This window comes from Rhinolophus ferrumequinum, chromosome 14, assembly GCF_004115265.2.
Source record: "Rhinolophus ferrumequinum isolate MPI-CBG mRhiFer1 chromosome 14, mRhiFer1_v1.p, whole genome shotgun sequence".
Lineage (NCBI taxonomy): Eukaryota > Metazoa > Chordata > Mammalia > Chiroptera > Rhinolophidae > Rhinolophus > Rhinolophus ferrumequinum.
Genome location: NC_046297.1, coordinates 5,854,135 through 5,870,026, shown reverse-complemented (window position 1 = coordinate 5,870,026; position 15,892 = coordinate 5,854,135). Strand labels below are relative to the sequence as shown.

Sequence of the window (15,892 nt, the reverse complement as noted above, 5' to 3'; positions counted from 1 at the left end):
ACTAAAAGGCCCTAAATGATGTTTCGCCCATCTACCTTTTTAAATTCATCTTCTAACAATTTCTGCCTTTGATCATTTCAGTACATACAAACCTTCCAGCCTCTGGAACACATAAAGCCCACCTACCTGAATATGTGAAACCTCTTTCTCAATGTGCCAGTGTATTTATATGATTTGCTCCCACACTTCTTTCAAATTTCTACTCAAACATCTCCTGACCACCATATATAATTGTCTCCACTGTACATTCTTACTCTGCTCCTTCATGGCCCTCTCCACCAACTACCGGGCTATATTTTTGCATTTATGGTCATCTCCTTCTACTGGAATCTAAGAGCCATGAAAATGATTGACTTGTTCACTCCTATATCTCCAATGCCTGCAATACCCCTTCACTATCTGCTGAACGAACGAATATCAACGAAACACAGTTCATGGAAACTTACTTTTTAATCGAATTTGAATGTCCTTTTCTCATTAGCTTAAATTAGATTTGAGAAATAGAATATTCCTTTTTAATTAAAAAAATGAATAATTATAAAGACATAATTCTTTATAAATACTATCTAATAACCTATTACAATAGAAATGTTTTCATTAACCTGTACTTTTCTGCAGAAAGGATTTATTGGTTCCATCAGATTCTGTAAAAGACTTGAGGCTTGAAAAATATAAAGAGCATTGCCTAAGGAGATGTCTAATTTCATGACTTCATAATGATTTAAAACAAAAAAGGTTTATCTGAGAATTATTTACACCACACTATTAAATGAACCATATGCCATTTCTGAAGCATTTCACTTTAGCAAATATACATTTCACCATTAAATATGGAGTTCCAATTACAGCATAGTTCCTCTATTATGTAGATCTGGTATTATATGTCAACTCCTCACCAGTAAAAACAAGGTGAATTTTTAGCAATATAGAAACAGTTTCTATTCTGCTTATAGTCACTTCCTCTTCATTCATTATCCTATTTCTATTACATCTGCTGATACTATTCAATATCTAATGCCAATCTGTATATGAGTGAGTGTTTCCTTGTACTGTTGTATAAGTGCTTTCATATTAATGCAAAAAACTCTTTATTTATAATTACTTGACTGCCACTCTATATCTATTACTATAGCTTTGCTATCCCTGAGTTACATCTGTACATTATTTTTGTACATTTGTATATTTGTAAATACATTTTATATGATATACTTTCTGACCTCATTGAATGGATAGATGTCTATCTTAAAATCCTAAGATTTCTGTAGAGCATAATTAATCAACCCAGACAGACCCCTCTCCCCATCCCACACACACAGGTCCTATTATTATAGAAAGTCTCTTCGTATCCTTCCTCATAAGTCAAAATTATATAAAACAGCATTGATTGTTGTACACTAACTGCCCAATTCTTTTCTAATAAAACAAGTTCCCAGCTTTAGGCAGACCCCTATGGAGGCATGAGAGCAGGAGACCTAGCAGTCGGTGGGTGACAGATGCTGGGGCCAAATCACCCTGACAACTCCTCTCCATGATAAATCTGAGAAGCTAATCTCTGCTAAATCGTTAATGGCTGCTAATGAGATACTTGATACTCGGTTGCTGCTCCTGATAGTGTATTTGCATTTAAAGAAGCCCCTTCTGGAATGGCTTCCTAACCCAAAGAAAGATTCTAATGCTGACAGCTTCAAGCACAGAGAGCCTTTGGCTCTGGTTTCACATTAGGCCATTTGATCTCTAATTCCAGAATATCAGAAAGGAAGCAGTGCAGAGCTCAATGTCCTGATATAAAGACTAGTGTTAAAAAAGGGATTGTGCAGTGAAAAGTCAGAAAGTAAAACAAAATGATTACTTTCATCTCACTCTGGCCTCTAATCATTAAATTCAATTATCTGGCACACTGGTGTGTGTCAAGTTCCAAGAAGACAGATTCAAACCCTATATGCTGATGCGTGCCATTTCTCATTTCTTTATCCTTTTCTTTCTAGTTCCCCCATGCCTCTTGCCATGATACAGTATCTGCTTCAGATAGTATGTCTGCTTAGAGATGCTAAGATGTTAATTCCTGCTGTTTAACATCTTTAATTTTTATCTTTTTCCTAGCACCATCAACACTGGTTCTCTTCCATGAATAAAAGGCACCTGGCAAGAGTAGTTTTAATGGATGGAGGAGTCTAAATTATCCTGAAAAACTGTCTATACCTCCAGTGAATCTGGCTTCACAGAATGCCATCTACACTGGGAAGGACACTAAGATATGTTCTGGGACGGTCCCACGTCACCAACTCAATCCCCACTGCTTCAGACAGATGGAAGGAAAGCTACTTTCACTTGTATGGACAAACCTATGCAATAGTCATTGTTCTTCTTATTTCAAAAATGAGACCAAGTCAGGCTGGGAAGGGAAGGATCCAAGCCCAGGTCTGTTCAACTATAAAAGCCCTGACCTTCTGAGTCATCGCCGTCTTCCGAGTCCCTTCACCTTCTCATCTTCTCCCCGCTTAATTTTCTATGAACCTTTACCCCCCAACAGCAGGTACCTAGATACCTAGCAACTCCTTCCACTAAATTGCACATAATGAATTATTAACCGTAAGTTTTAGCATGTCCTCTCTTTCAAGGAATTTAGAACTTGAAAAGGAGATGGAAGCTTGCGCAAGGGGCAAGGATAACCCTTATCAAGCATGAGCGCCCCCTAACGTCTGCAATAGGCAATTTCACATCATCTCACTATAACATCATTGAAGGGGATCCTAACCTTGTAACCGTGGATCCCAATCTTGGACAATCTGCAGCAGCCTACGTAACTCTTCTTAAAATAACACCTTTAAATTCATCAAACCTATAAAATTTCAAAGGAAACTCATTTCCAATTTAAAAATGAAGTTTTTAAAATATTTCAAAAACCAAATTTGTAATAAAGAAATACATGGAATAAAATGAATGAATGAGATGAAATTATAAATTCATTAAATAACAAGATGTAATGGTTGTTCTATAAACTACTATAATTAAAAATAGCGATGTTGGTGGAACGGGTTAACAATCCTGATACAGCTATACACGTGCAATGGAACTGAACGATTGAGTAAACGGAGGGATGATGGTAGGAGCCCCATTTCTCACTGTTGGAGTAGGAATTTACAGACAAGCAAGGGGAGGACACTAAAATGATCCACTTCTTAACGGATTAGAGTTGGAGATATCAGTATGTACTCATTTAGCTCGATAGAGGTACAGACTGTTACATATAGAAATATGTATAGATGTGTGTACAAACATGGGCTGGTATGCATATATATTTCTTTTCTCTATCGGTTATGAGAGCCTAAATAAATGATACACCGTTAGAAATAGCACACCTAGAGCCCAGATCTTGGTTGCTGTTAACATTTTCCAATAAAAGGAAGCAGGGCCTGCCTTGGAGAAATGGCTGATTCTAAGACTGGGGCACGAAATACACAAGATAAGCCTGGAGCATCTTGTAGTGCCAAAAGTTAAGGAAGTGAACACACACACACACACACACACACACACACACACATATACACACACACATCAAAGGGAGTAAGGAAAAGGAGCATAGGAGTCAACAGAAGGAGCTCCCAATGGCCAAAGCTGGAATAATAGGAGCAACAAAACAAAGCATTGGATTAAAACCCAAAGTATTAAATAAATATCCATGAGTCTATACTGACACAAATAAATAATTAGATCAATTAATATTTAGGGGAGAATAGACAAATCTGTGCAGAAGAATTCCACATACTTTATGTACACACTCTACCCTCAAGGAGATGGAGCATGACTCTGCACTCCTCAGGTGCAGGCTACACAGAGTGACTTCCTTCCAACAGGTACATATTGAAGGGGTGGAGGAACAACTCTCCAGAGGAGAAATCTGAGATAGTACCCTAGCCAGATGGTCAAGGTCAACACATCCATAAATCCCATTGATGGTATATACCTTTGATAGGATGCTATGACAATGGCACTTGATTTATGTGGTTATTCTCCCAATGAACCATAACCCCAATCTTATCATGAGGAAAGCATCAGGTAGATTACAAGGGTGAGGTGTGCTACAAAATACTTGACCAGTACGCCTCAAAAGTGTCAAGCTCATCAAAAACAAGTCTGAGAAACTATCACAACCCAGAAAAGCCAAAGAGGACGTGACAATAAAATGTAATGGGGTGTTCTGGATGGGAGCCCTGAACACAATTAAGGACAGTAAGTAAAACCCAAGAAAATATGAATAAAGTACAGACTTTGGTTAATATTCATGTATCGATACTTGTTCATTAATTGCAATAAAGTTACCATATTAATGTAAGGTGTTAGTAATAGAGGAAAGTGGGGATGGGATATATGGGAACTCTATAACAGCACCTTAATTTTTCTGTACAAATTGTAAAACCATTCTAAAAATACATAGTTTGTTAAATATAACCAAAAAAGGAGTGATGATTTGATTGTAACATCAGAGTCATGATATTTTGAGATATCTATAAAAACTGCAATAGAATATCATCTGTGCCTTCTCTTGGTGACAGTCACAAGTACTCCCAATATTACTGTAGTTTGTTGCCTGCAAGTATATTTACAGGAAATGCTAACTGCTCAATTTCAGTTAGAGGTTAGTGAAACTAAAGATGTAATATTTCCACCCAGATCCTACATATACCCCTTACATACAAATTAAGAATCACCGCGCTATGGGATATAATGGCCTAATTTTATGACAGTGAGGCTCAGAGAGATGAATTAGCTTGTTCTAGCTTTCAAAAAGGATGCATTTGGGGGCCAAAAATTCTTACTGAGTTTTGGAACTCTGCTTCACTGTGTCCCAATTTTGGGACTGGTGACAGAGGGATGGGAACACGTCTTTGAGCAAAGGTGCTTCATGGGCGGAGTGCAACCGTTCAGGTTGCTGGACAAATCCACCTTGTAAAGCTGGCCTGGACCTGGCAATGGGCAACTCCAAAAGCACCGCAAGTTGAGTGAGGGATCTGCACTCACACAGAACCCTAGTGTGCAGGTAACTCTCTGCCTGGGCATGGCTCAGCAACAGGAACGCTGCCTGCAAAGAGAGCAAATCCCTGGCCTTTTCCCCCCTTAAAGCCTCAAACTGCTGATCTGGTCAACAGAGGAGAGAAAGGAGGTGGGGGAGGCAAGAGGCAGAGAGGGGGTAGGGAACATAGGTCTGTTAATAGCTGGTGCCAATTTAAAGAGGGAAGGAAGGGGCTTACATCCGTATATGCTCATGGTATTGTTCCCAAGGCCAATTCTGATAAATCCGTTGGGAAAGAAAGAGGTCAAGCCATCTGTTAATGTGCATTCTGCTTCTCGGTTTCCAAATGTTATAGCTGTCACCGGAGCAGCCAGCCCAAGGGGTGTGTGTGTGTGTGTGTGTGTTGTGGGGGGATATGTTAGAGGAAACATCTGTCCCCTAAGTGCCCCACTAAACAGCAACAAATCCTGTTTCCTTGAGTGCTTTCTCTGGTCTATCCTGCTTCTCCACTCCTTTGGGAGTTTCCCGATCCATGACGTAAGCAAGAGGGTGAGAGGTCCCAGCTTTCATAACTGTGAGCGGTGTGGCTGTGTGTGTACGTGTGCGTCCTTGTGTGTGTGTTGGGGGAAAGTGGAGCGTGCTACAACAGGCTGAGAAACAAACCAACAACAACAACAAAATGATCGCCAAATTAAAACATTCCGCCTCCTTTGAATGTTTATCTCAGAAGACAATCCCAGTCTCCAAATCAGGGAACTGAACAATACTGATAAGAAGGATGAAGAGGGTGGGAAATCCACACAGTGGAATGGAGCTATCCATGAGGCGGCAGTGACAGGGGAGCACTTAGAGGACAGGCGCTCTGCAGAGAAAGTCACTCAGGCTCTCCTCTCTCGGTCCGCCATCCAGTGACGCTTCCTCTGTTCCAGCATCCATAGAAAATAAACCTGAAACCCGCAGCGGGAAGGCGGCCAACTGCCGCAGTTTGCAGGCGCCCTCCCCTGCGGCCGGGAGAGGTCCCTCTCCCCCCGCGCCAGCGCGGAATGCGGAGATCCGGCCCGGGGCGGGGATGACTTCATGCGGTCTGTGGGAGCCGCCGAGCGGCAAGCGAGAGAGCGAGCAGCTGCTGCAGCCGGCAGGTGGGGTGTAGGACGGCGGGGCTGACCACGCACACGGCCGGCGCCGAGGCACTGCGGTCCGGGCAGCGGGCGGGACGTGCGCTGATTCCGTCCAGACAAGGTAAGCGGCCCGGCCACGCAGCGCGGTGCTTTCCGCTCGGTGGATAATGGGGGTTGCGATGCAGAGAAGGGGACACCTCTTCTGCATTCTGCGATGGGAAAAGGAGCAACAACTGGGATGGAAATGTTGACCAGCAAGTGCCTGAGGTCGGAGGAGTGCTGTTCCTGGGCAAACAAAGAGGGCGGTCAGCCCTATGCTCTTCAAGATAAGAGACCATTTCAATCCCAGACTCGCTTAGACGTCGAAGGGATTCCCGATGTAAAATAATTTGAGCTGCACTTTATGTGTCCACCTTCAGCCTCCCCTGGGTTAGTTCCTGGTTGGGGAGCAGCAGTCCTTGGAGGCAAGCTGGGGAAGTAAGCAGAAACCACCCACCACCCCCCCACCTTCCGCGGGCCTTTCCTTCCCCATCGTCAGATTGGGTCGGTGCACACACGTTACATTCAGGGTCAAACACCTCCTTCAATATTCAGCCTTTACAAAGCCTCACATCAGGGAGCAACTTCTCTTAGCTCCTGGAGTTCAGCTTGGGTTGAGCAGGACTTCACTACACTGTCAGTCACTTCATTGATTTCTTTTGTGGGGGGTGGGAGGCCTGGTGGGGGTGATGTGCCCATTCACAGGCCAGCTCGTGTCAGCTCCTCTCCACCACCTGTTTCCATGATGGATTTTGTCAAGGACCCAGAAGGGCACTGCCAGACACCAGTGTGGGTATTCTCTCTATAGACTGGTACCGGCGCCCCTCCCCTAAATACATGGCATGAGAAACCAGTACCAACCTGGTTTCTGGTAACTCACTTCATTGCAGACACTGTGCTACCAGAAAGCTGTGGGGGACAGCAGACTGTGCGGGGGTGTGAGAGGAGGCCATGCCTATAGATTCTGCCCCCTGTGCCCAGGCATAGAAACGTGAATGCCCGTCTATCCAGTTTTTCTTGAAGCCTTTGCAGTCTAGCTTTGGCTGTGAGATACCTTGCTGGGTAGGGTTGGAGGAAAGTCCTCCCCAAAGCGCCAGCAGTGCATTTGTCCCAGGATTCCCCGGTAACCTCAAAAGAGTTTCCAGAAAGGCTTTCCCCACAGGCACTCGGAAAGCCAACGGCGTTGGCAGATCTAAGCCTCTGACTGTCTGGGCATCCTCAAGTGGGGCTCCCCGTTTAAACGGGGTGCTGACCGCTTGTCCTTGGGTTTCCCCACGAACCCCTGCCTGTTCCTGTTGCCACCTAGGGATGCACGTTTGAACCGTGCCCTGTGAAGTGGATAAGATGGCTGTAATGGGGATTACAAACGTGCCACTTCACCAGCAGAGAACAGTTGCAATAAGCCAGAATGCGGAGTGTCTGTGTGCCGATCTTCTGTTTCAGAGGAGACCTGTTATCTTTACACTTGAAATTAGAGAGACAGTCTGACTTAACAGCCACGTAATTTTATTTTAACGAATTAAAAGAGAAGATCAATGAAAAAGAGGGGCAGGGTTTATGGCTAAAACAGTTACCTCTGCTTATCTTGCTTTTTAAATATCGCTTTTAGACAAAGATCCTGGTTCTGAAAAATGATGTGGATTCTGTTACATGTTATTATTGATTTTCTGATTACAAAGTCTCTTTTTAAGATACACTGTAGAAAGATTTGAGCTGATTTCTTTGTCTCCACCTTCAGTATACGAGGCGGGGGAGGGCGCAGAGGGCTGACAAATCCCACAGCAAGTGTTCCCTGGGATCATAAACACTTCAGGGCTGATTTCATTTCTGGCTTGTTGTTGTTTTTATTAGGTGTTGAGTGTGCCTTGGGTTTGAAATATAAAATTTTCAAAATTCTAGAATTTTGACTCACGCTCACCACCTAGGAAAGGGAACAAAGAACAAAACCCTTGACTCCATCACCTTTCTTTCCTAATGTTAAAATATTTAACTATATAAATAATTATTCTGAATAGTAAATGATAACAAATACTAATAATTCGTTTTTTAAGAAATTAGGCTTGGTATATGAAATACAGATTAGTGCCATGGATGTTAATAGCAACACAAATTTCTGTAAATTTCAGAGGCGTCTTTATGGTGAAGAGTAGTGCATGAGAATATCCTCATGATGGTTAGATACTGAAAGTATCTGTGACTTGACTTCTGAAGAAACTGAAATATTTGGCAAGAAATTAGGGGACTGGTACTGCCGCAGCTGGCATCAGACCTGCCATTAATTTTCCAGGTGAGCTGACTCTACTAAGTTATGGATGAGAGACGTTATGGATTGGAGAAGCCTTTTCAGGAAGATAGAAAACAAGTTGGAAAATTTAATTTTTCATTTCAGAGCACCTGCGCAAAATAATTAAATTTAAGGGATTTCTGAATTTGGACTTTAGGTTTAAACAATTTCTGAGGAAGTTTCTAAATTCAGAGTCTTCAAAGGTAACCTATGTATGATTTCGTGACCGAAACTGATTCATGACTTTATTTCCTTTTCTTGAACCGTCTCCCAGGGAAAGGAAAAATTAATTGCCTGGTGTTTAGCAATGGAGAAGGAATGAAAACTAGGAATGAAGTGCACTGTTAGATGCTAAATGAACTGCAGGCACCTTCGCAGGTTTGACAAGAGAGGACTGAAGTCAATTTATTGCTTCCCAATAAGGGGGAAAAATTTAGTCTGGTGGGGCTCAGTGTTATCAGTAAATTAGTACAAATTTAGGAGCCAGTGTTCCCTCTGATGACAAAAGGCGTTTTCTGGTGCTGAATTCTCCCCATTAGCTACAATGAAAACAGCCTTATTTTGAGATTTTGAAAAATAGGAAAGAAACAAAGAAGTAGGAATGATAAGTCTGAAGAAGAAATGTCATTTCTATTCAACCAGTGCCTCCACTGAGAATGGGTAGAAAAGTGCTGTTCTGAAAGCCTCTTCATTGCCAAATTTCGGCAACTGAATTCATCCTGTTCATTATATCTATAGTTTTAAGTTTAAGTTCACTTTTATGCTATTGTTTTTTAAATACCTGCATTTAAAAGTTATTAATAAGTAATACGTATCAAGAATATCTCTTCATGTGATTTCTCTTTATCTAGTTTCTTACTAACCCCCTTAAAATCCCTAGGACAAGACTACAGCAAGTGGTCTTATTTCTAATTTGTACCCCATGATGTCACACCTGTACGTCTTCATCTGTTCCTTTCACTCACCTTGCTGCATAGTGAAACCTTGCTCACATCAGACACCATGTCTTCCATGAAGCCTTCCCCTTCCCACCTTCCTTCCCATGTCAGCTACGTTTTCTCCCTTGTTTAAATTCCTATGGCACTTTCTATCTCCATCTGTCCTTTTGTGTGTACATGCTTTGCTCTTCTAAAATAGCCTTGGAGAGCAGGACGTGTGAGTGACAACATTTTATTGCCTGTAACGCAGTGCCTAGCTATGCATATGCATAGCAGATATTCAGGCATTTGATTTTGGTGAAGAAATGGGTTATTATTTCCCAGGGTACGTATCTACCTACTTTCTCCACTAGCCAAGTCAGGCTCTGAATATGTGAGCAAGTCCCAATGTAGTTGTTTAGGTTCCTTATGTAATAATAAATGCAGGGAAAGTGCATTCAAATAGTTATATTCAACAACAGTTCATTGTAAGCTTGCATGCCATTAAATGATAATTAGCTCTTCCATTAGAAGAAGCATGGTAAGCATAACCAAGAAATTTTAAAGAAGACATGGTACCTTGCGTTCAACATGCTTGCATTCTGTCCAGAAAAAGTAAGCAGGGGAAGGCAACTTATATATATATATATATATATATATATATATATATATATATATATAAGCACTTATCTAGTTTTAAGTTACTGGCTACGGTATCTAATTCCATCCTTGTACTGTATGGTAACTTTGCATCGAGGAAACAGGCCCAGAATTGTCACCCGAATAGCCAATATTCTTTTCCACGTTACCACGCTGCTCTTCGAAGTGAAACTGAGTTAAGGAAAGCGATACGAGATACGAAAACAGAAGGTTGGAGCAATCAGAGTAGTTTAAAATTGTGTGACTGATCTTTCCAGTGCTTCTTAACCATTTGGGTCTTAAGATCCCCTTTGATAATTCAGTAAAGGTTATGCACCCACTCCGCAAGTGCAAGTACACACACACACACACACACACACACACACAAACACAGAATTGTGCATACAGTAAAGGACCCAGTAAAGCCTCCTTAGCAGATGGTTTGAGGACACCCACTCTGGGCTCCCTCTGACAATGCTTTACTAGCCCAGACATTCCTGGTACTTGTCATGAGTCTGTCCTATTGTCCTGAGGACCCAAAAGGAGAGCTTTTCACTAGTACTGGCACCAAGGCAGCTGAGATGACGAGGACACAAGCGCCAGGGAGAGCAGTGAGTCAAAGCACCTTGATTCATGGAAAAGGAATTCCAGAAGGAGCTCCGTTACACATTCCAAATGGCTTATTTAGGGTTTTCCCATCAAAACCATTTTCACAAGAAAGAAAGAGTTCTCAGACTTGAGTACTACGCTGCCAAATATGTAGGAGAGCACTGCCAGCAGCTGAGTGGTTTATTCTACTTTGAAATCTATTTGGTCTTCTTAGGATGGACAGATGCCTGCCTCATTGTTTCTATTTCTTTCTGGTACTATTATCTACAGTAATATATTTGCTTTTCCCAAGTTAAGGAAAGAATGACAAGTTGTCCATCCCTCTTAGGTTCTAAAACAATTACCAGCATAACAATGCATGAACATTCTGAGCTTATACATGAGGAGACGCACACTTGCTAGCACGGTTCCTGAGGTAGTGTTCAGAAAGGTGTGACAAGAACAGCATCAATCTAGAAAAAATGGACCTGAAGAGACGGAGAGATAGAACACTCAGGAGGACAACTTAAGCTGTTGCGTCCTTTCCATTTCCCAAAATATGATAATAACTGTACATATAAGCTCCTAAAATGAGTGCAGTTTTATGGAAGCTTCATGATCTGCCTCCTTTCTATGAGGCAAATTTGTACTTTATGTTATTTACAGTAGATTTATTTTTAGCATGGTAAAATGTACGCAACATAAAGTTTTACCATTTTTAAGTGTACTATTCACTGGTATTCACTAGTACATTTATAAAGTTGAACAACCAGACTACTATCCATTTCCAGAACTTTCTCATCATCCCAAATAGAAACTCTGCATCCATTAAACAATAACCCTTCATTCCGCCCCACCCCCAGCCTCTGGTAAACTCTATTTTTTGTGGCTAGAAATTTGCCTATTCTATGTACGTACCTCATATAAGTGGAATAATACAATATTTGTCATTTTGTGTCTGGCTTCTTTCACTTAATACAAGGTGTTCCAAAAAAAGTAAACAAGTGGACACTTTTGTCAACGTTGCTCAAGCAGTAGTTCGCCGTAATCAGAAGTGTCTGGGTGCTGATGGGAACCACTTTGAGCACCTCTTGTAATTGCAGAAGTCAAATGTGATTTGTATTCATCTTTTGCTATCAGTATATATTGAGTATTACAATTTTAATACAGTTTTCCTTTCTTAAAATATGTATACTTTTTTTTTGGCACCTCTATATAATGTCCTTAGGGTTGATCCATGCTGTAGCATGTGTCTGAATTTCATTCCTTTTTCAGGCTGAATGATATTTCTTTATGCGCCGAGGTCAGACAATTAAGTTTGCGAACTTTCCACTGCGTAAGTGCATAGTGGAAAGTTCGCGAATTTAATTGCCCGACCTGTGTAGTAGTTTTTCATTGCAAAACACTTTTGGTACATTGCCTTTCTCTATTAATGATATCTAACATATAACACTACAATATTACCTTTAGTAAATGCCTAATAATGTGTACTGTTCATGTGCCTTGGTTTTATTCAACCAAAACCCAGGGATAGGCATTCATTATGTTCCAAATTGTTTTATGATTTCAAGCTGTGTGGTAATGGACATAGAGGCACATGTCTTTATATGCAGGTGCTTTCACTTTTGTTGGAAAAATTCTTGGAGTGGTATATGAAATGGTATTGTTAGGTCAGAGATTATGCACAAACATTTGTAATTTGAATACATACATTGACTATAGAAATCATACATTTCTTCAACAGATGGTATTTCTGTACTTTCTGTAACCATTTCTAACAATCTTAAAAATGAATGTGTGTAATATAAGGTAATCCATTAAATATGATTTGAGCAAGGAAATATGCTCACTTTTTTCATGTTTAGTTCATGGAAGAAAAGTACTATACACAACTATTGAAAGATTTCAATTCTCTCAGTCACCTCTCGTGTCATTTCAAAAGTATTGCACAGTGAATGCATCATGTCGGTAGAGACTTCTAACAACAACAGAAAACTAGAAACATCTATAGCTAGTTTAGCTTTTTTTTTTTTTTTTTAAGCTCCAGCAATGGGCTATTTGTATCCAGCCTAATATGATATTTGGTCTCTTCTTTTTTTCAAATTTCTGTACCTGCATTATGGTAAATCCTTTATTTTGCTGTGTTTCTTTTTCATTAGTTTCTTTTCAGTGTATCCTTGTTCATTTCTCCTGAAACCAAATAATTAAAGCCCAATGTTGGAAGGGTCTCATTCAAGCTACACTACAGAATATTGGACTATCTGAAGTGCAAACAGAACTGGCAAGAATTCGAATTACCCTACTCAGACTGAAACTGCCTTGATTTGCATTGTCCAACAAAAGAGAAGCAGAGAGCTTGCTGCCTATTGCATCACGTTTTACAGGAAGTAGAGATTAACATGCTGAAAGGGCAAGCTACTTAAAACTGAAGAGTTTCAAGGACATAAACACTCCCCAGACATTCACACAGTATTTTAAGGCAGGCCTTTTCTTGGGTTCATTCGGATGGAGGGATCTATTAATAAACATTTCTCCTACTATTTACTTTTGTCTTTACTGCTGTCTGATCAAACCCTCATTAAAAGGCAGACATAGAACAAATAAGCATTCCGATTTTTGCCTGAATAGGCAACAAGAAGCCCACATTTTCCACAGTGTACCAGAGTGGCTGTGAGACTGAGGGGAGAAGCTTCGCTGTTTTGGTCATGGCAATAGGAGCAGAAACACACACTGCTTGGTTCCTTTTGTTGTATACTGCAGAGTCAGACTGAGTAAACAGAGAAGTCAGTAATATCTCTAATGCCATTTCTTACAATCCTCTCCGTGGTCGTTCACACCCAGGTTCTTGGATAATTGAAATGTAATGAAAAACAACCAGAATGTTAATACCTTCTATCCATTCACAAACGTCCTGCCAGAACTTGTACAAACAATGTTGAAACTGAATTGGTGGTTACCCAAGGGGATCACTGAGAATTATCAGACTCACTGAATGCAAACTCAGATTTAAAGACAATCAAATGTTAAAGATTGTAACGATCTAAGGATTTCAATATTTGGTACATATGGTAATATACAAAAACTTTACAGAAGTAAAATTATATGTATGGGTTTTTAATTATAAGGTATGCTCACTAGAGAACAATGCATTTTAGAAGGATTCATTCTGAAAAGGCTGCATTAGCACTTTTTCATAACCACTACCCTCAAAAATAAATTGTGATAAATCTTTGTTCATCCAAGTTCATCTCTCATCTCAAGGAAGGGAGTTGTTTTTGGGGAAATTGCCTTCATTTAATGCGTAGTTTCTTACAATGGATGGAGGTAAAATGAAATGGGGCTGACTTTCTTAACTATTGTGGCACACCCACATTTACCTAATAATCAGTACAGAATGGTTTTATAACTTTAAAAAGAAATGTACCTACTAAGAATCCCCATTGATAAAAGCGAGTAGAGACATGGGGTGATCTTGAAGAAGAGAATTCTAACTTACATTCCCTACAATCCAGGATGGCAAAGAAAGATGTTTTATGAACGTTTAGATTTCAATAAATACAAACTGTTATTTTAAGAGAGTAAAATACCAGAAACATAAAAATGTCTGCAACTCAAATGGTCAATTTGGTACTTGCCTTTTTCGTAGGTATTTACAAAATATTTGGTGGACAACAAAGGGAATGATTTCCACTTAGTTTTGAAAGCTGCCCTCCAGTACAAAATAATTGCTATTCTACACAAGTTAATTGTGAATATTTTTGTAGGTTTCTTGCCAAACCATACTCTCTTCCCGCTGAGGTTTTGGCAAAGTGGGAGTCAGAGGTGATGCATATTAAAGTTTCAGATAATAGCTAGAAAGTTGTTCAAGCTACTCAGCCAAGCACACACAGTCCATTTATACTGGACAGGAAAGCATAGGACAGTACCCCCTTTCTTCAACTACACCAGATTTGGGCTTTTAGAAAATTCAATATGCAAGATACAGATTGTAATAATAAAAGATTAGTCAGTGGGTATCTTATCTCCATGCCTTTTTCAATCTCATTGACTGTAAAGAACACAATCATAGATTGAAAACTTTTTCTACCTGCATGTTAGGTGTGAGATCGTGGACCTGTCACATTTTCATAAGGCTTTGTGACATCACTATTTCACCACAAAAATTAAATCTGACACCAGAATGATGTGACACTAAAGAGTCCGTTGAGTAAGCGGAGGAAGGGCATCTTAGCCATAGTTCGGGGGGAAAAAATCACTATTCTGTTCAGGCAAAATACTTAAATGTTTAAATTTCCCCTTAATAAATAAAATGGAAATGAAATAAAATGAGAGTAAAATGTTATGAAAGCAAAGCAGTTGGGATTGATCTCCAAATATCTGACTATAAAATCAATGGGTTTTTGTTGTTCAATTTAAGAATTTTATTATTGGAGCTGTCAGGCAGTTTACGCTCAATTTCAAGATCAATCAAAAAGCTCTAAACATAATCTTCAGACTATGCTGATCACTAGACCTCCCTCTTCCCTTTCTCTCGTTAATTGTTATTTATTTTTGGAAGTTTGGGCTCCCATTTAAGTCCAAGTCAAGTCTTTCAGGAAGTGAATTTGGCTCTACATCCCACCTCATTTGGATCCCACCTCTACCATTTTCTAACTCTGTGACTTAGGGAAAGTTATACAGCCTCTGTGAATTGTTTCTGGATGTTTAAAAGAGAAAAATCAATGGGTTGTTGTGAAGATTAAAGAAGAGAACATAACAGAGAACTTCGTGTAAGGTCTGAAACACTGTAAGGGTTAATAAATGTTTCCAATTGTTTTAATTCTCATGGGCAATTCACAACCAGATCCCATTACCAAAATGTTTATGTAGTGTTTTCCTACCGCTCTCCATGTTAGTTAAACTAAGACTCAAAATGACTCTGAACCTCATGGGAAGAGACCATGCACATAATGGCAGTGAGGGAGAGGTGGATCCCAAGACAGTGATTCGTCAGGCTCCCAGCCGGCAGTAGCTGTGGGAATTAGACGTGGCCTCTATTTTTAACTCTGCAAGTAGTTAATTGGATGACCTGGGAAAAGTCAATTGGCTATTAATTCTGCATCTTATTTTCTTTCTGAATTGTACCCTATCTATGTCTAATCACTCTTTTCACTGACTCATTATCAGAAATGATATTAATGTTGAATAAAGGAGATGATTTCAGAAGCAAATATCATATAAAAAGGAACGCTCACTTATTTTAGAAAAAATGGTTGACATGTTTTCCCCCCATAATGCAGTGTTGAAGTTCCTGGAG

The 15,892-nt window shown here is 40.1% G+C and overlaps 1 protein-coding gene across 3 annotated transcripts in view; it reads left to right on the top strand.

Annotated features, from left to right (window-relative positions):
- Positions 1-6,104: 6,104 nt before the first annotated feature.
- Positions 6,105-15,892, top strand: part of PKIA (cAMP-dependent protein kinase inhibitor alpha) — a 62,994-nt gene continuing 53,206 nt past the window's right edge. For 2 of the 3 annotated variants that reach the window (XM_033126520.1, XM_033126518.1), the window contains exon 1: positions 6,105-6,250. The gene's annotated coding sequence lies outside the window, so the exon portion shown is untranslated. The remainder of the gene's footprint in view (positions 6,251-15,892) is intronic. The other variant, XM_033126519.1, reaches the window with a different exon arrangement.